The sequence below is a fragment of the Camarhynchus parvulus genome, chromosome 2 (genome assembly GCF_901933205.1).
Source record: "Camarhynchus parvulus chromosome 2, STF_HiC, whole genome shotgun sequence".
Lineage (NCBI taxonomy): Eukaryota > Metazoa > Chordata > Aves > Passeriformes > Thraupidae > Camarhynchus > Camarhynchus parvulus.
This window is the reverse complement of record NC_044572.1, coordinates 76595396-76613167: the sequence shown is the minus strand read 5'-3', so window position 1 is coordinate 76613167 and position 17772 is coordinate 76595396.

Here is a 17772-nt window from a genome sequence, read left to right as displayed (position 1 = left end):
ACTATAAAAAGCTGTATCATTCATGCCTTAATGGACTGTAAGGCATCAGAATAACAACATTAAACCCAGTATGCTTCCTGAGCAAATGGCTTAAGCCTTCGCTAGTGGAATTAGTTCCTTTCACTGGCAGAGGAAGCTGCCTGTAAACTGTGAATTTCTCCTTGCTTTTTATGACAGATTTGTGGTTGTGATAGATTGATGGAAGAAACATTACAGAAGTATATGGCTATGTTTTCCATCAGTTTCACAGCAAGAAACTGGAAATCTGAATTCTGAACCTCTTTTCAGAATAGACTGCAGCAAGTCATCTTTACTTCTTTCTCACACATTTGGTTTTGAGTGTGCCACACACAGACTGCTTAGATTTGATATTTGTCCCTCAGCCTGGAAGGATAAACTACAGAAATATATTAATATGGGATATCATGAAGCAAGGTGTAAGATGAATGCATTATGTTTTAAGAGTCTATGCATATTTGAAGTTATTACTGTTCCTGTTCATCTGTGTTGTTTTACCCACAGAAAATGGGAGCAGGCATTTGGACAATCCTTAGAAGTACAAAAGCTCAACAGCTAAACTAACCTTAATCCTCCATTTCACTGGTTAAAAATTTAACATTGTTTTGATTTTATTTAGGACTGGTCTGGATGTTATTTTAGACATTCTGCAAGAAGAGATAATGTCTGACATAATACAAACTACCTCTTGCTTGTTCCGAATAGCTCTAAGATGTTACTTCAGGAGTCTCGTAAGATTCAGTTATTTCTTTCAGCCCTGGCTGATATTAGCAACTCAGATAGATGTGGAAAATGTACTTGCAATATTTTTAATCCTAAATGCATTTTACTTTGGCGAACTTGTTTTGATTGCACATTAAATAATTCCCTAGCTTATCAGTAACAGTATCTTAGCTTCACCACCTACTTCTTGCTCATTTCAGGAGCTCCATAGACCATCAGCTAACGTAGAATATGTCCAAGTGTACCTGTCCTACACTCCTTCTGTGCCCCCTATTTCTCACCACATATTTGCAGAGCTGAAGCTCTGTTCTCAAATGGGGAATTCTTTGTGATGTACAGTCTGACTTTCCCTGAAACATTACTGTCATGTTACTCATTAGGTTCCTGGCAGTCCCTCTAGCACACACACAACATATCTCTGGCGAACTGACCTACACTGGAATGAGGCATGCCTTGCTCAAGTACAGCTGAGTCTCTCACAGCTCTATCCAATTCGTTTTGCTTTGTGTACAGCTGAAGCACTGAGTGTAGCTGTAAACACTCTCTGGACCATAAATCTGGAGAGTGCAGCACATCCTGAGTTTTAATATGCCTCCTTTCAACAGCAACATCCTTACGTGACTGTGTTCCATATCATCTGCCAGCTGAGAAAAGATAAAATTGTCTTGTAATAATGGTTTGTTTACTTTATCCACATATTAATCTGCCTTCTGCAATCAAAAGAGTAGGTGAAGTGGCAGATGGACAAGGAAGGCTCTTAACTGCGAGGGTACAGAATAGCTCTGGGCATTTGTGATCTTTAAAGTACAGACAATATTTTCCTCTGCTAATTTCTTCAGAGTCCCTGAGCTGTAACACCTTGCTTCACTGGAACCTTTGCTGCCAACCTGCCTTCAGCAAGTGCACAGAATATTGTGGCAAATCATGGCTAATTGCCACAGAATGAATACTAGCTGTTTGCTTGTTTTAGTGCTTATATTGAAAATCCTGTCTTGGATGTGGAAGTATGTTAGTACCTTGTTAAAGACAGGAAATATTGCCAGGCACATATTTCCAGGTTATAAGGAAGAAGAGCAATTAGATATTTTTCTGTCACTGCGAAGTTCAGCATCAATAAAAACTTTATCTGTTGAGGTTTACAGGCATGATCACCTAAATACTTTGCAGGTTTATTACAGTATCAGTTTCTAGCTGCTTGCACAGCCCTCTTCCTGGTAGGTGGAGTGTGAAAAGGCAGCGGGATTTTTCTCATGCATTTCATTCCATAACCTGGAAGTTTGAGTTGTCACAAAGCCTTTGCTTTCTCTAACATAAATTCGGAGACTTCATACTAAGACATTAAAAGGTAAAATAGACACCAGTTAATTTTAATTTAAAGCCTAAGAGTAAATGTTAGCAGCAATAAAATCCACCAGAAAGCTAGGATATGCAGCTATAGGCATCACCGTGAGAAAATTTTCTGAGTTTGGAGGATTATGCAGCATGAAACCTGGGGATTTCTGAGTAGGAAAGCTGGTTCTGTTTAGTGTTTGTCAGTACTCAGGGAATCATTTCTTTGTGCTGCCTTTACTTGTCTCCCCCTTAATACCCAAAACTGCAACTTGCAAAGAGGTTATCCCCATCTATTAGTATCTTTCCACTTATATTATAAGCTATTCCAGGAAGGTATCAAATATTGACCGACATCTTGGTTCCAGGAGTAGCAATAGTAATAGTTTCTCCTAACTAGCCAGGCAGAAAAAGACAGGAAATTGGCTTCCAAACAATGAAAAGATGGGGGTATTTGTAAATTTTCAAAAATATTACTGATTATGCCATTTTTTTCATGCAATCTATACATGTAACTCCTCTCAATTTGTTATTCAAGTTTAATTTTTTCAGTTTTTTTTCTCTAGAAAAATATATACTTCTGTTTCATTGTTCCATTGCTATTTCATATCAAATTGAAAACTTTATGTAAGTCAATAATCTAAAAAAATGGTCTTTAAAATGCTCACACTTAGTTGTTACTACACACTATGTGAACAAACTAATGCAAAGAGATCTCATTGACATGAGTAGTTATGTTTCATTATATTAAAAAAAATGCAATCACAAACTTATTCTCATTTCATAACTTTAGGTAGTTGTTAATACCCAGGATTATTAATACAATGCCTCATATCTAGTTTGTTGTTCACATTGGAACATTGTCACTACCAATATGTTTTATCACTGTTAAGGGACTTAAGTTGCTTTTTTTTTCTTCTTGTGTTGTCTCATCTGTCAGTGCAAAATTGTTTATTTCTCTATTTGAATTTATTAAAAATTTTCACCAAAATAACTTATAAATGGTTTCACCATTCAAATATTTTTCTGTAAGTTCGAGTATTTTATACAAATTTGTTCTAAATTAGGCATGTTTTGATGTTAAAGCTTCAGCCATCTGTATGCATTTTAATAGAACTTCTTCAACAATAAAGATTGATCATAAAATGCAAAATGTGCTAAAATATGCATGATACCATTCTAAAATTAATAGTAAAATCTTATTTTGCTAGTCTCTGATTTATTAATTGATATTTCATCTCATCTTTTGTAAACTCAAAGAGAAAAAAATTAAGTAACAAGGGCTTAAGAAAATTATTTTCATGAATTTGTTATATCTTTTGTTAGATAATAATGCAATTCAAACAGCAATGAAGCAGAAGTTTTTTTTATGAATACCATCTCATGGAGGCAAAAAATTCTTTGTAAAGTATTTTTATATTCATTATTGATGTTTTTAAGTTATGAAATAAACAAGACAGATAAAACAGATTAAAAAAGGTTAAAGAAAAGCCATTATATATATGTATTTTTTTAATATATATTCTCTATAAAATTAGAATTCATTATACTTGGTTTGTCTCATTCCAGATATACTGATCCTTTTATAAATTTGACAGTGTAAAGATAAATAAATAAATATCAGCACTGCATTTTTGTGTTTGTGGATCATATCCCAGGATCTGAGTGTCTTATGACCTTTTCTTGAGTCTTGTGACTCAAAAAAAGAGTCTCCAGACCCAGATGTTGTATAACAGTCATGTTACTTGAAGAAGAGAGGAAAGAGTAATTTTATCACTGAATGTTTTACATATAGAATGAAAGACAGAATAGTATTTATTCAGATTCACATAATAATCTTATTATGCAACCAAATCTATGTACTTTGTGTCATCTTCCTCAATGACAGGTGATGTATAAACAAGAAACTGATTATTCATCTTTTTTAATTCCAATAAAGCTGGTGCATGAAATTATTTTTTTTCTTCTCAAAAGGTTATACATTAAAGAAAATGTCAGTAATCCTGGCTTGCAGGCGTATGTTATTCAGCTTTGCCTCAAAGGTAATCCTTTCTTATAAGTCTTCCTCCAGGATGCACAGACAATTAGTTTAAGTGATTTTGAATTGTCAAGTGATGAAGGACTAGAAGGTATTATGTTTCATGGAGCTTATCTTTTCTGCTAGCTATAAAAATTCACCTTATATTGAGATTCAGTAGGAAAGATGAATGCAGAACAAAGACTTGAGGATATTTGTAAATGAAAAATTAGACATCAGCTTGCAATGTGGACTTGCAGCCCACAAAGCCAAATGTATCCTGGGCTGCATCTAAAAAAGTTGGCAGCAGGTCAACGGAGGTGATTTTCCCCCTTTGTTCTCATGTGAGACCCCACCTGGAGTGCTGCATCTAGTTCTGGGGTCCTGAGCACAGGAAAGACATGGACTTGATGGAGTGGGTCCAGAGGAAATCCACAAAAATAGTCAGAAGGATGGAACACCTCCTTATAAAGAAAAGCTGAGAGAGTTGCAGTTGTTCAGCCTGAAGAAGTGAAGGCTCCAGGGAGACCTTATTGCAGAGTTTCAGTACTTGAAAGAGCCTTATAAGAAAGATGAAGAGGGACTTTTTACCAGGGTCTATAGTAATAGGAAAAGGCACAACTGTTTTAAACTGACAGAAGGTAGATTTAAATTGAATATAATGAAGAATGTTTTTTGCTATGAGAGTGAAGAGACACTGGGAGAGATTGTCCAGAGATATTGGGGATTTTCTTATTTTTGAGGTTTTCTGGGTCAGGCTGGATGGAGCTGTAAGCAATCTGATGTAGTGAAAGATATCCCTGGCCACAGCAAGGGACTTGAAACAAATGGGGACCTACAGGTTTGCCAGTGTGACCTTGGTGTTGGGGAGGGCCCAGTGGCAGATGATCTTCCATGGCATCACATGGCACATACAGGATAACCAGGTGATCAAGTCCACTCAGCATGGGTTTATGAGAAGCAGCTGCTGCTTGACTATCTTGACCTTTTTCAATCACAGAATCACAGAATCATAAAGACTGGAAGTGACCTTCAAGACCATCTAATCTTACCATCAACCTAGCACTACCACAGTCACCCTTAGATGACCTACATCTCCCACGTAGTGGATGAGAAAAAGGCTGTAGATGCCATTTACCCAGACTTTATTAAAGTGTTCTTCAAGAATAAGTATTCTGGGTACAAAACTGTCAGAAAGGAACTATCCATATTAATAGATTTTTTTTCTACTGTGGATAATAACTTATAAGCAAAAAGGAACATTTTCCTCACTAGACTACCAAATTCATATTTTAAACCTTGAGTTTTTCTTTCGTGTGATGCCTTTCATAGTAAATGGGCACTTCATAAAGAAGTAATAAGGCAGGGTGTGTTATATATGTAATATGTAAGGTGCATATATAATATGCATCTTAGTAGATGTTTGATTTCACTGCAGTAGAAGGGGGAGAAATGGACATTTTCTTACCCATCTGAATTAAGACATCACGGGTTTCATTTTAGCTTCTATTTCAGGCTCAAATTTACTACTGTAACTACTGTTTCCTTTTTTTTTTTTTTTTTTTTTTTATGCTGGTTTTCCATTTGGTTGCCCAATGAGACACCAGAGACACCTCAATATGAACTTACTTTGGAGCCTCATCTGCACTCTGTGAAGGTCTCAGCCAAAGCTAACTATACCAGCTCTGAGGGAGGGTGAGAGACAGCAGTAAAATATAGAGAGAGTGAATAGGCACTATTCAGGTTGAAGAGGTGGCCCATGTTTGATTTACAAAATATTCAGAACTAAACATTGCTTTGAAAAAGTGTCTCTTTCCTGCTGAACTCCTTTTAAGGGCTATATTATTTTGATATTTTTTAGTAAGAAGTAGCTTTCTTGAACTGTGTGTTGAGTTGATCTTTGACAAAAAACTGAGTACTTTCCAAATGTTGCTTTCCTGCCAGCAAAATAAAGTAATATTTACTTCCTGCTGGTCTTACTGTTATGAATGTCTGAGTCATAAGCCAAATTTCATGTTTCTCTGCTACCACTTCAAAATGATAGTGCTCTCAATGACATGTACCCATCCTTCTATCTTCCATTTTCCACTTGCTCAGCATGTCTTCCAGCTACTTTTTTACAGTTTTGAGTTTATTCTTTCTTGTGCAGAAACTTTCATACCCAGGGAGAGTTCAAAGGTTTTTGACAGCTGTGAATGTGTCTCCCTGCTGATGACAGAAAATCACAGTTCACTCAGTTAGGAATGTGTTTCATTGACCTAAGCAATGCTAGTGTCCAGGCTAGCATGAAACTCCATGTTCCAGAGCAGTTCAGAAGCCTTATGCTTGTGATGATAGATAAAGCAGAGGACAGACAGACACCACCAGTATCAGCAAGAGTAACAAATATGTTAAATGAGACAGACCCAAGAAGAAATACTGAGCAGCCTCAATACGATCTTGCAGTGAAAGAAGCTTACAAGTTGACTGAATATGGGCTTTCCACAAGGGCATGTAGTGATAGGACAAGATGAAATGGGCTTTAGCTGAAGGAGGGTTGATTGAGATTAGGTATTAGGAAGAAGTTTTTTTTCTGTGAGTGTCATGAGGCACTGGAACAGGTTTTTGAGAGAAGTTGCGGGATCCCCATCTCTGGAAGTGTTCAAGGTCAGGCTGAATGGGGCTTTGAGGAACTGGGTATAGCAGAAGATGTCCCTGCCCACAGCAGAGGGGGTTGGAATTAGATGATCTTTGAAGTCTATTCAAATTCAGACCATCCTATTCTGTGAAAGCTGAAAAGTCTTCATGGCTTAGGTTTAAGCTGGAGAAAATTCTTCCCTGTCCCCAAAGCTATTGATCAGGTTCTCACTGAGAAGGATACTGTGAGAGGTATTACTACAAGTCATAGGTCTCAGACCTGTTCCTATATCAGAGCACCTGCATGTCATTTCCTGGCTCTTTATCCAGCTGTGCTAAACACCCTTTCCTTCACCAGAAGATGAGAACTGATTTCTCTAATCAGTTCTCTAGTCATTTGAGTAAGTTGACATGACAGCTTCAAATGTAAAAGATGGGAAGGAGAATATCATTCCTTATCTTTGTAGAAGCAGCTGAATTCTTGAAGTGTGACATGAAAATACCATTTCCTTTTATATACCAAGATGTTCAGTTTTCTTTTCCTGGGCTGGAATGGATGGGTGAACAAAAGAAATAGCACAGTTCTGTCTTTGTCATTACTTTACTTTGGTAAAAAAATTATCACACTATCAAAGAGTGTACTTTATTTTGTTAAGTTAATCAGTTACCGTGGACCATTTGATGCTTAACAGCCAAAGTAAGAGTTAATAAGACTCCTAACTCAGTGCCAGACTTGAATACCGTAGGTATTGCATTAGCCGGTGCATTTAGCAAAATATAGCTAAAATTTGTACCCTCTGCTCATGAGGGCAGGGACCTTGGGACAAAGGAAATGGAAAGGGCTTAGATGTTGTTCGACTTCTTTGCCTTCATTTTCACAGGAAAATTGTACTCTCAGGCTGGCTAGTCAGAGCCTTTTGACAGAAACTGTGGGAATGAAACACTCCCCAGACAGAGCAGCAGGACAAAGGGATGGAGTACCCAAGCAAGTTGAACATACACCTATGGGAGCAAATGTGGCGCTGGCAGAGCTCACCAAGGTTGATGTGAGGCTCCTGCTACTTAAAAGGTTACATGTAATGAAGGGAAGTTAGTGATGGCTGGCCAAAAGCAAACATCTCACCCTCTTCGACAGGCCAAGAGGATGAGCAAAGAGACTACAAGACAGGAAGTTTTTACACTCGTTTCTTTTCAATTCATATATTACCTTAGGCAGAACTAAATAGGTTTCCAAATGGCAGTACTCTTGCTACTTAATACTGGGCATGTGTGTGAGAGTTAACATGCATGTATTCTGTTTTGCTCAAACACAAACTCAAGTAAACTAAACCTTGTGTGGTCTTCTGGAAATGTACTCATTCTAAGAAAGACAAGGAGTATTGTTTTCTGGGTTGTATTCCTAGCATACCTCTACTCCTCTTTTGGGAGTAGGGGAGATAGAAGGGTTGTTGCTAAGCAGCAGCTGTCACCAGAAAGGTCTGTGTGTAATATTGTGGTATTGGATTAAGTGCCGCTCAAGTACCTCTCTTCTGAAGACTTTCTGTCTGTTAACTGTTGAAATAATTTATAGCCATGTTATTCAGCCTAATGTGTACATCCATTTTCCCCTTTCCACCCATCTATATTGACTGTGATGTCTGGTGACTTAAGAGCTGTCTATATTTCTTGATGTTAGTATTCTGAGGAAGTCTGGCCCTAGAGCCAGGCTGGACAGTGCTGGAGTAAAAGTCTACCTGTACTGACTTGCTCCTCACTAATATGATCCCCAGTCCTACCATTTTGTAAAGAAAAACAAAGTTAGCAGTATGAATAACTCCTCAATCCTTCTCTTCCTTTCCCATAAAAAATCTATTTTCTTTCTCACAGACAGAGTGGTTACAGCCAACTCACAAAATACTGGTTTCAGGAAATACTTCTGAGAACAATTTTTTTCTGCTCATGAGAAAGTTATTTCAATAAATACATTTGATGAAAACTCAAATCAGAACAAGTACCATCTTTCCCACAGGAAAATAAGCCTTGATTGGGCACCACCCACTTTTCTTAAACTGACTTTGAGGACCACAACTATACAGGCATGCTAATGCTGCATAGGTATTTTTAAAAGCTACAAAAAATATGGTGTTATTCCTTACAGAACTTTTGTTCTGGCTATGAATCACTGCCTGCAAGAAATTCAGAGGTTTTATTACATTCTGATGGGCAGAAATTACAGAAACACCCATGTAGGATGTAGTAATGTGCTTTGGAAGGACAAACAACTAATGCATTCTCATGCATATGGATAGTTGTGACTAAGGAAAACCCTTCACCACTTGGAGACTTTTTAAGTTGTATTCAACCTTGATATTTGGCAGTGTATTTTCAAAAGATGTGTTAGTTATGCACCATAGCACAGATAAAATCTTGGGAAGAAATGAAACATAGAAAAAAAATCACCTCCATAGAGGATGTAGCTGCCTGAAATTTACCTGGAGATGTAGTCCAGATGGCTATGGGAGTGATACTGTCCTCTGACATGAAAAACCTTGTCTTCCATTAATTGATATTGGGTGGTACAGACTGCAGGTGTGGATCTGCTTTCTAGACACCCCCATATAATATATATTTTTTTAGCTCTGAATAGCTTCGACTATTGTTGAATTCTAAAACCCTCTTTATGGACACTTTAATGAAGAATGATTTATCTGTTTTTCTTCTTCAGAGAATTTCTAACTTGATCAGTTTTATCCCGGGATATATTAAATTGCAGTACATATTCCTCTGGAGTATGTCTGGCCACTGAAAAAAACCCCACCAAAAATGGATACAACCGAAACCATGCTCTGAAATCTAAATTGATTTTACAGCTTAGTATCCAGGAGCAAGTGCATAAAAACCTTGACAAGAAGAGATTACAGTAGTTTAAACATTTTGAGACTCTGGTCTGCTGATTGATTTAGTCAGAACTTGGGGTGTACTGTTCCTCAGTACATGTTTCTGGAGGAAAATAGAAATCAAGACCTGCATTTGGTTCCACTCCTGGGACACTGATAAAAAGGTGTAGTATTTCAGTGAAAGCTTACATCCTAACATGAGTGCAAAATATATGCAAATTCTCCCATTTTTAATGTCAGGGCAGTGAGAAATGGATAAACTGCATAAGGCCCAAATCAGATAAAATATATGTTAGAGCATCTATCCTTAGTTAAATAATCAGTTATACTGTCTTGAGGCAAACTTAACCTGACTGAAGGCAACTGTAGTTGTACATATATCTGGAGAAGGGAATAGAGATAAGGAAATCTGATGTGTGGAAATATGTGTTAAATTACAGTTAGATTCTGCAGTCCCCAGAGCTTTTTTTCTTTTTTCCATTTTGTAAACCAATTTCTATTAATCAAAGTCCACATAAACAGTTTGCTGATTATGAGACCTCGTTGCAGCCTGACTGTGCTCCCAAACATCGATCACCTTGACAGCCTTTAAGAAGATAGTGTGGTAAGTAAGGAACACTGAACAAACTGGGTATATGGACACCCAATACCTTTCTTTCTGATTAGTGGGGTGACTCAGGCAGGGCTGGAGTGCGCAGCAGTAACATCAAGGGGGACTGGTACTCAGTGATATAAGAGGTGTTTACTCCAATGCATACCTCCTGTTTTAGTTTGCAATCCATCGTGCTTTAGTACAACTTAGCTTTTTTAAACACTTTTTATATCAGCATATTCACATTTTATTAAATTTGGGAAATTGTGCTTTAGTCAAATTTAGACCACAAGGACTCACAGGCTATGAGAGCTTATCTTCGTTTATCTAACTTTTTATTCAACAGAACTTATATATTTCTTTTCATTTAAACTGTCACTAGTATTGGGATCATCTCATAATTTAAATTTGAATTAAATATTTAAACAATTTCTCAAGCTGACCAACTTAATTTTTGCCTTAGGGATTGGGGGTTAAATGATGTTTTGGAACTTAAAATGGAGAAAAAATTGAACTGAGCTCATGTAAAATAAGCTGAAGTTTTTACTTAAGACTTAACTTTTCTATTTAAAATAGTATAGTTTTACCAAAAATGGCTACAGGTTTTTAATACTCCTTTTAAGGAATGCAGAGAGACATGACTAGCATATGAAAGATTGGCAGATTAGGATCTTTTGAAATTATGACTATGTTAGTGTGATTATTATTTATTTTGCAATGCATTATGCATATATATGGTAATCTTTCCTTATATTCCTCATTTTGTGATTTAATATTTAGATATATAATTCTGAAGTTATTTAATAACAATATATTTGTGTACAAGCAACACATCTCAAACTGGAAAATTATTGACCAAAATATAAAACCAAAATAGTAAGTTTCTCCTTTTCAACAACCAATTAAACTCTTTTTACTTTCATGAATTTCAATAAAATCTTGCATCATTAATCTTCCTATGATTTTCTTTCTTTAGATTTGGAGGCAAAAACATTTTTACTTCCATTAGAATTTGTATGAAAAGTTTTCAATAAATTAATTTCAGTCATCCAGGAGCTTTGTTTGTCATATTGAGCCATTTAATATTTAATTTTTCTTGATTATTCATTATTTATTATTATTGATATTACTTGTTATTTATTATTTCTTGATAAGTCTCAAATATTCATACTTGGATGTCTAAATATTTGAGACTTGGAGCTCTCACACTGAGTATGTGATGGGACTGTGAAATGTCCTGGAGTATGTCTTCTTTTGGTAGGGAAGACGGGGCTAGAGGCTAGAGGTTACTAACATTTTGAGATCTGTTGGAAAAGTATTGAAAAATCTCTAATAAACCCCAAACAATTATAAAATGAAAAGTATCTGATAGAAGAAAATTAAATTATTTAGTTGTTACCAGTGATAATTCATCATAATTTCCTCCTGTATATTTTGAGGAACATGGTAAGGACAAGACCCTTACCTGTCCTGTAGTGTCTTGAATGCAGTGGTAGATCAGAGACATTGAAAGTTATTCCGTGAGAAAGCTTAAACAGTACTTAACAAAACCCTTCCTAACTGAAGTCTGGGAGAAGTGTGTGTGTGTGTGTGTGTGTGTGTGTGTGTTTATTATTAATAACTCTGCAATATCTCTATCTTTGCTTAAATTTCTCTGGAACCAGTGCAGCTCCTGGTAGTTCTGTGGAGTTTATTGTTGTTGCTTTTGAGAGAAAACCTGGGATAAAAAAGCCTTGCTGCATGGTTCTTTTCAAGGAGATAATTTGGTTTGTTGCCAAACCAAAGTGGAAAATGACACAGTTTCAACGCCATACTGAGCTCATCAGGGTGATTTAGACTGTGTTCCAGAACCAGACACATGTATCTGCCAATAAATGTTATTGAAAGCACAAAAAATGAAGGTAATAATATGAGATTTAATTTGGAAAATAGTAACAATTCTTCTTCTGGTGTATTCACACTATCCAAGACATAATTTTAAGGTGCTCTATCCTAGCATGCAACATTAACATCAAAGATATTAATTGCTCAATTTCAGAAAGATGGTTTAAAATAAGATAGATATAGCAGCTTCCTTGCTGTGCAAAATTTCAGCTGTGATTCTTATACTCCTTTATTTATTCCCAGGTCTAAAAACTCTTCCAGTGCTCCTGGAAGCCCCTGTATACTCTCCTCTGGCACAGTGGGATCTCTGCTTTGTCTCTTTTCTGGGAGAGGCACTTGTTTCTCCCATGAGACCTATTGTTCAGGAGCAGTCAGACAGGATCCCCTGGACCAGAATTATTAATATTTTCACCTTCATCTGCTATTCATAGAAATCTTTGGAAAAACTCTTGACTACCTCATGTGAATTAATGGTATGTGGACTGTGGTAGTTTGACAACACAGCACGGCATGGAGATTTGTAATCCTGTCAGAACTGTAGTGGATCATACATTGAAAAGATGCAGGTTTTTGGTTTTTTTTTTTTTTTTTCAAACATTAAGGAACTGGAACTCCTCAGATATTAAGCTTGTCTTAAATAAATAGAGGCAATATGTTGATTATAGACTGAGAAGGTGATTGGAAGATAGAGCAAAAGCTAATCCACTTATTCTCATAGATGAGATTTGTGTACAGTTTATGACACTTTCACATTTGGAAAAAATTTGAATGCAATTGTTTAACTCAGCTTCAAATAAACAAGTATGTATGGCCACTTGCACTTTGCTAAGATGCTATAGCCCTCTTTTCTGATCCCTGGCATATTTAATAATTAAATTCTCTCTTGTGACATTGTGCAGCTGTAATTTAATCTCTGTGATGCATATGTTGATTTCAACAGTGAAAGACTCTTCCTCTGCAATTACATTTTCCACAGATAAAACATTAAAGCTATCCTGCAAGTTGTGTGCTACCTATTCAATAATTATCTAGATATCTGAAGATGTTGGTGTTTGAGTAAGTCCTTATATATCAGATATCTAGAAGTTTCTTGTCTTGGATGTTTCTATTAGAGCCTGTGAACTGGACCGTGAATTTAAAAGTCACTACTGGGCAACTGATGAGAGTTAGTGAAAATCCCTTTCTAAACTCTTTGTGGTCATGGTCTCTCCCCAGGTGCTATAACAATTCTGTTCAAAGGTGTTATTTTTTAAACCTGTATTCCCACGAGGTGGCATGTAGTTGCTGAGGGAGTGTTTTCAAGTTTAATCCCTCACCATGGAAAGCATTGTCATTCTTACATCTGACATTCAGAACAGATTAGACAATATGCTTTTCAAAAATCTTCCAAAAAAGAGGGCAATTACCAAAGGTAGAATTTGCAGGATTAAGGAAAAATATAAAGGAAAACTGACAAGGATTAACAGACTTTATTATATATTAACATTGGGTCATCTCACATGTTCATTTGTGTTTGTTTGCAAGTGTAAATAAAAATTGTAGAGTTTTCATTTATTCAGGTTTGTAGATTTTTAAAGGAATGGAATGTAATCAGCAAATGAGTCTTTGAATTAATGTTTAGTACACACAGAATACATCTGGAGATTTTGTAAGCCTCATCCAAAGTAATTTTGAGCAGTTACAGAGAAAATAAAACCTTCCAAGAGTTTTTATATTGGCTTTGTTTAGAAAATAAAATTATTAAGAAATGAGAAGAGAATGCAGTGCAGTGGGATATGTAATTTACATTTATATTTTTTCTAGAAGCATTTACCAAAGTAGGTTGGTAATAAAAAAGCAGCTAAAATTTTGATTATGTCTCAAGTGGTTTTCAAATTAAATATAGAGTACAAACTTGAAGTTGTCCACAGTACTTGCTAAGGTAAATACAATATGAAATAATTGAAGATTAATGTCCCCACAGTTTTTTGATAACACTTTTTTTTAACTAGGGGAGATAGTCTTTGTTTTCTTTTTCTACTTCCACTTAAAGATTTTTTCACAGAAACGGGATAAAGTGAAATTACATATGAGGTAGTTAAAAAGCAAGATTAGTCCAGTTTAGAGAAAGCAAAAATGTATTAATATGATTTATGCAGCAGAATTACTTGCTTTGTCATAAAATATAGTGTTTCCATTAGTATGAATATTAATAATATCACTGACATGAATGACAGTGACAGCAGACAGTAGAACAGATATTGGGTGCTAGACAGTGGTTTCGACCTATTCTCATGTGACTGTTTTCATTGGTGTACTCTGGTGATTCAGGACAGACACCAATAATTTCAGCACCAAAGCTGGAAAGGGGGCAACTCCTGCTGCTCTTAAATGTAGAATACATCAGTGCATTGGGTCTGGCTGAGCAGGAGTTAATTTTCTCTAATTTTACTACTCCTATCTAAACTAAATTCCAATATTAAAGAGTTTTTAATTTTTTTTTTTCTTCCCTGAGATCACGTTTAGAAATCCACTTTCTCACTTGAATCTTTAGAGTCTTTACAGCTTTTAAGTGTCAATATTTTTATTTTCTTAGTAAAGGTTTCAATACTAATGCCAGAGGAAAACAATTCCTTGGTTCTTTCTTGCCTTGAGTAGTCTTTTGTTCACTTTGAGAAAACTTTGTTTCCTCCTCTGTCTGTAATAGAATTGCAATAGAACAGGACTGAACTCTCTTTCTAGTTTTGCCCATTGAATAGCCAATGTAAGATAAAAATTGACCTTGTAGATTTTTCTCTTCCTTTGGACTATGTCTCCCTATTGCCCTTCAGTGTTGAATTTTTATGAATGAAAACAAATTCCTGCACCTTTCTATGACCCTGAGTGTTTTTGTTTTCTTTCATGTAACTACAAACACCATCGTCTATGTAGGGCCAAAAAATAACCAACAAAATAAGACGTGGCAATAATCTCTAGTTAAAAACAGCAATAAAAATTAGCTATACATGTAATTTTCAAATCCTTTTGACTAAGAATCCATTCAGACATGACCTTGACCCTCAGCAGCACAAAAATTTGGATAAAACCATACCAACCCCTTGCTGCTTTGTGTTCTGGGATCAATTATGGCTGTACTTGCTTGAAGTCTCAATCAAAAACTATTGTTATAAGGAACTATTGGGATTTGAACCTGAGATACATCTGCTCTTGCTTTGAATTCCAGAAATACTTCAGGTAGTATGCTAGCCAAGACTGTAACTGTTGCATTATCTCCTTTATATTAAGTATTACTTTTGGTTTCCAAAAAATTTCCTGCAATACCAAGGAAAGAAAAGCTATTAAAACACAAACTCACGTGTATCTTGAACATTATATTTCACTAATTTATTATGCCTTCAAAGTATGGAAGGAGAAATAATTCTCCAGTCCTATTTTTATTCTTAGTTTATAAGATAACAGGTTTTTATTAAAAATCACAAATTATATCCTTAGTTTTTTGAAAATCAAATAACTGCACCAAGAAAATATTTACAGTAATGAGCTTCTTACCTCTACACAAAAACTTTGTCTGAAATGCAAAGGTCTGCTTTTGTCACATTAAAAGACATTTTATGACTATCATCCTGACACAGCAAATGACAGCTTCTGTTCAGAGATCTAAAGCTGGCTGACCAAATCAGCTGTCTGAACAATTCTATTCACAGGAAAATCATTCCGTTACTGCACATGACAACTCTTCAAATAATCAGTAACAGTCACTATGAGGCCAAACAATCCATAGGTGGAGGTGATGGACAGCAGAAAAGCATAGTTATATGGATAAAATGAAAATATAATAATGGCTTTTGAAATAAAAGGACAATTTTTCGTTGAACATATTTGTTTGAAAAAAGCTTTTCTATGTTCTTGAGGGACTTGCACAAAAGGAACAAGCCGTAGAGAAACTATATTAACTGGTGGATTAAGGTCACAAATAGATACATGCTTTAAATCTACTCTTAGTCATATGCATCTAATAAATAGATATAGAAACGATATCTTGTAGCTGAGAGAAGGTACATATTATAATAGGATACCTCTCCTGTCAGTTTTTGTTCAATAGCACTGGCAATTAAACAATTTCTGCTTTGTAAATCTCATAAAGTACTTGCTGAAGACAACTGCTAATGGAAATTACATATGAATATATGAAAACCTGAATGACAACCAATACTTGTTTATAACAGTTCTTGACATTTTTCCTCCCCAATTTCTCTTGCCCGGTTCTGAGGCTATGTTTATATTTCTGAACTGATTCTATTAATTAATGTTTTGTATGCAAATCAAAAGCTGACATATTTGTCTTCCATTTTAGTGAGAGCAATATTGTATCTCAACTGCAGAGTAACTTATTTTATCAAGTTTAGAAATGAACATTTTACATTGCAGATGTAGGAAGGAACATTTAATGTACAGAGTAAAAACATGATAAAAAGAGTATATTCTTCTTCTTCTTCTTCTTCTTTTTCTTCCACCTTGCATAATATTTGGGGGACAGGGAAATATTTCATTCCCTTCTGGGCTGAGTACCATGGAAGAGGGAACAGTCAGGGAATTTCCATGGAAGTGGGAACAGTCAGGGAATTTCAGGGGAGCAGAGCCATCACATGCGAATCATTCACCTCTTTTCTTGTACACTGTCATTAGTGTCATTACTGTTACTGTTAATTTTCTGAACTCATTGCTGTCTCCAGTAAATTGTTGTTATCTCAACACATGATATTTCCCTTTTCCGGGTCCCATCCTCCCTTCCAGTCCACCACTGGGGGAGGGGGATGGGAGAACAGAGAATGAGCAAATTGTGCCTGGTTTTAAGTGTGTTTTAGAGTGAATGCTAAATTGGGGACTAGCATTCTTAAATCACAACATAAGTGGAAACGCTTAAGAACACTCAGATTTATCTTTCTTGCCTAACAGAGCAATTTCTCCCCAAAACAAGTCCAATAAGGTCAGTTCAGTAATGCATTTCTGAGATGCTTTTCATTCTCACAAAAGAGAACAAGCATTGTCATTACCATGGTCAGGGGTGGTGAACAATTTTCCATCAAAACTGTCTTTCTAAGGTCTTTAAAAAAACTAACTGCTTGTGTGAGACAGGATAATAGCTCATATATACACATAAAGGAAAAAAAATCCAAAATAACATTTTTTGTGTTTGGAAGTCAGTTTCTCATTGAACTCTTTCAGACTTAATTGCATCAAAAAAGTATTTGCCTTGCATGCTTGAGAAAGCTTATCCAAATCAATTGAGTGTGGAAATAAAAGGGATTTACCCAACATATCAAAGTAAGATATGAATAAATTACCAACATGTCCCATTTCATTGCAAGACAATATCTTACATTGAACCATCTCTGGAGAAAGTATGTGAGCACAGGTAACTGTTATTAAATAATTAATTCACTGTAGGGTTTTTTTACAGTTTCTGCAGTCCCGTGCATGTTAAATGCTAAATGTGTTAAAATGTACTAGCCTCAATGTAGACACATATTCAGAATTAAAATGTCCCTAATTTAATTAAGCTTAATTCACTTTGAAGTCAGAAGTAGACTACATGGAATTAAAGGCATTGAAAATCTGAATAGAAGGATCAATATGTGTCTTTAATTCATTTAATTACTCCATTTTAAAAGTTACTTCAGATTAACTTTCTTAAGTGTTTCTGCATTGACAAATTCAGTAGGTCTTGAGTCTTTAGA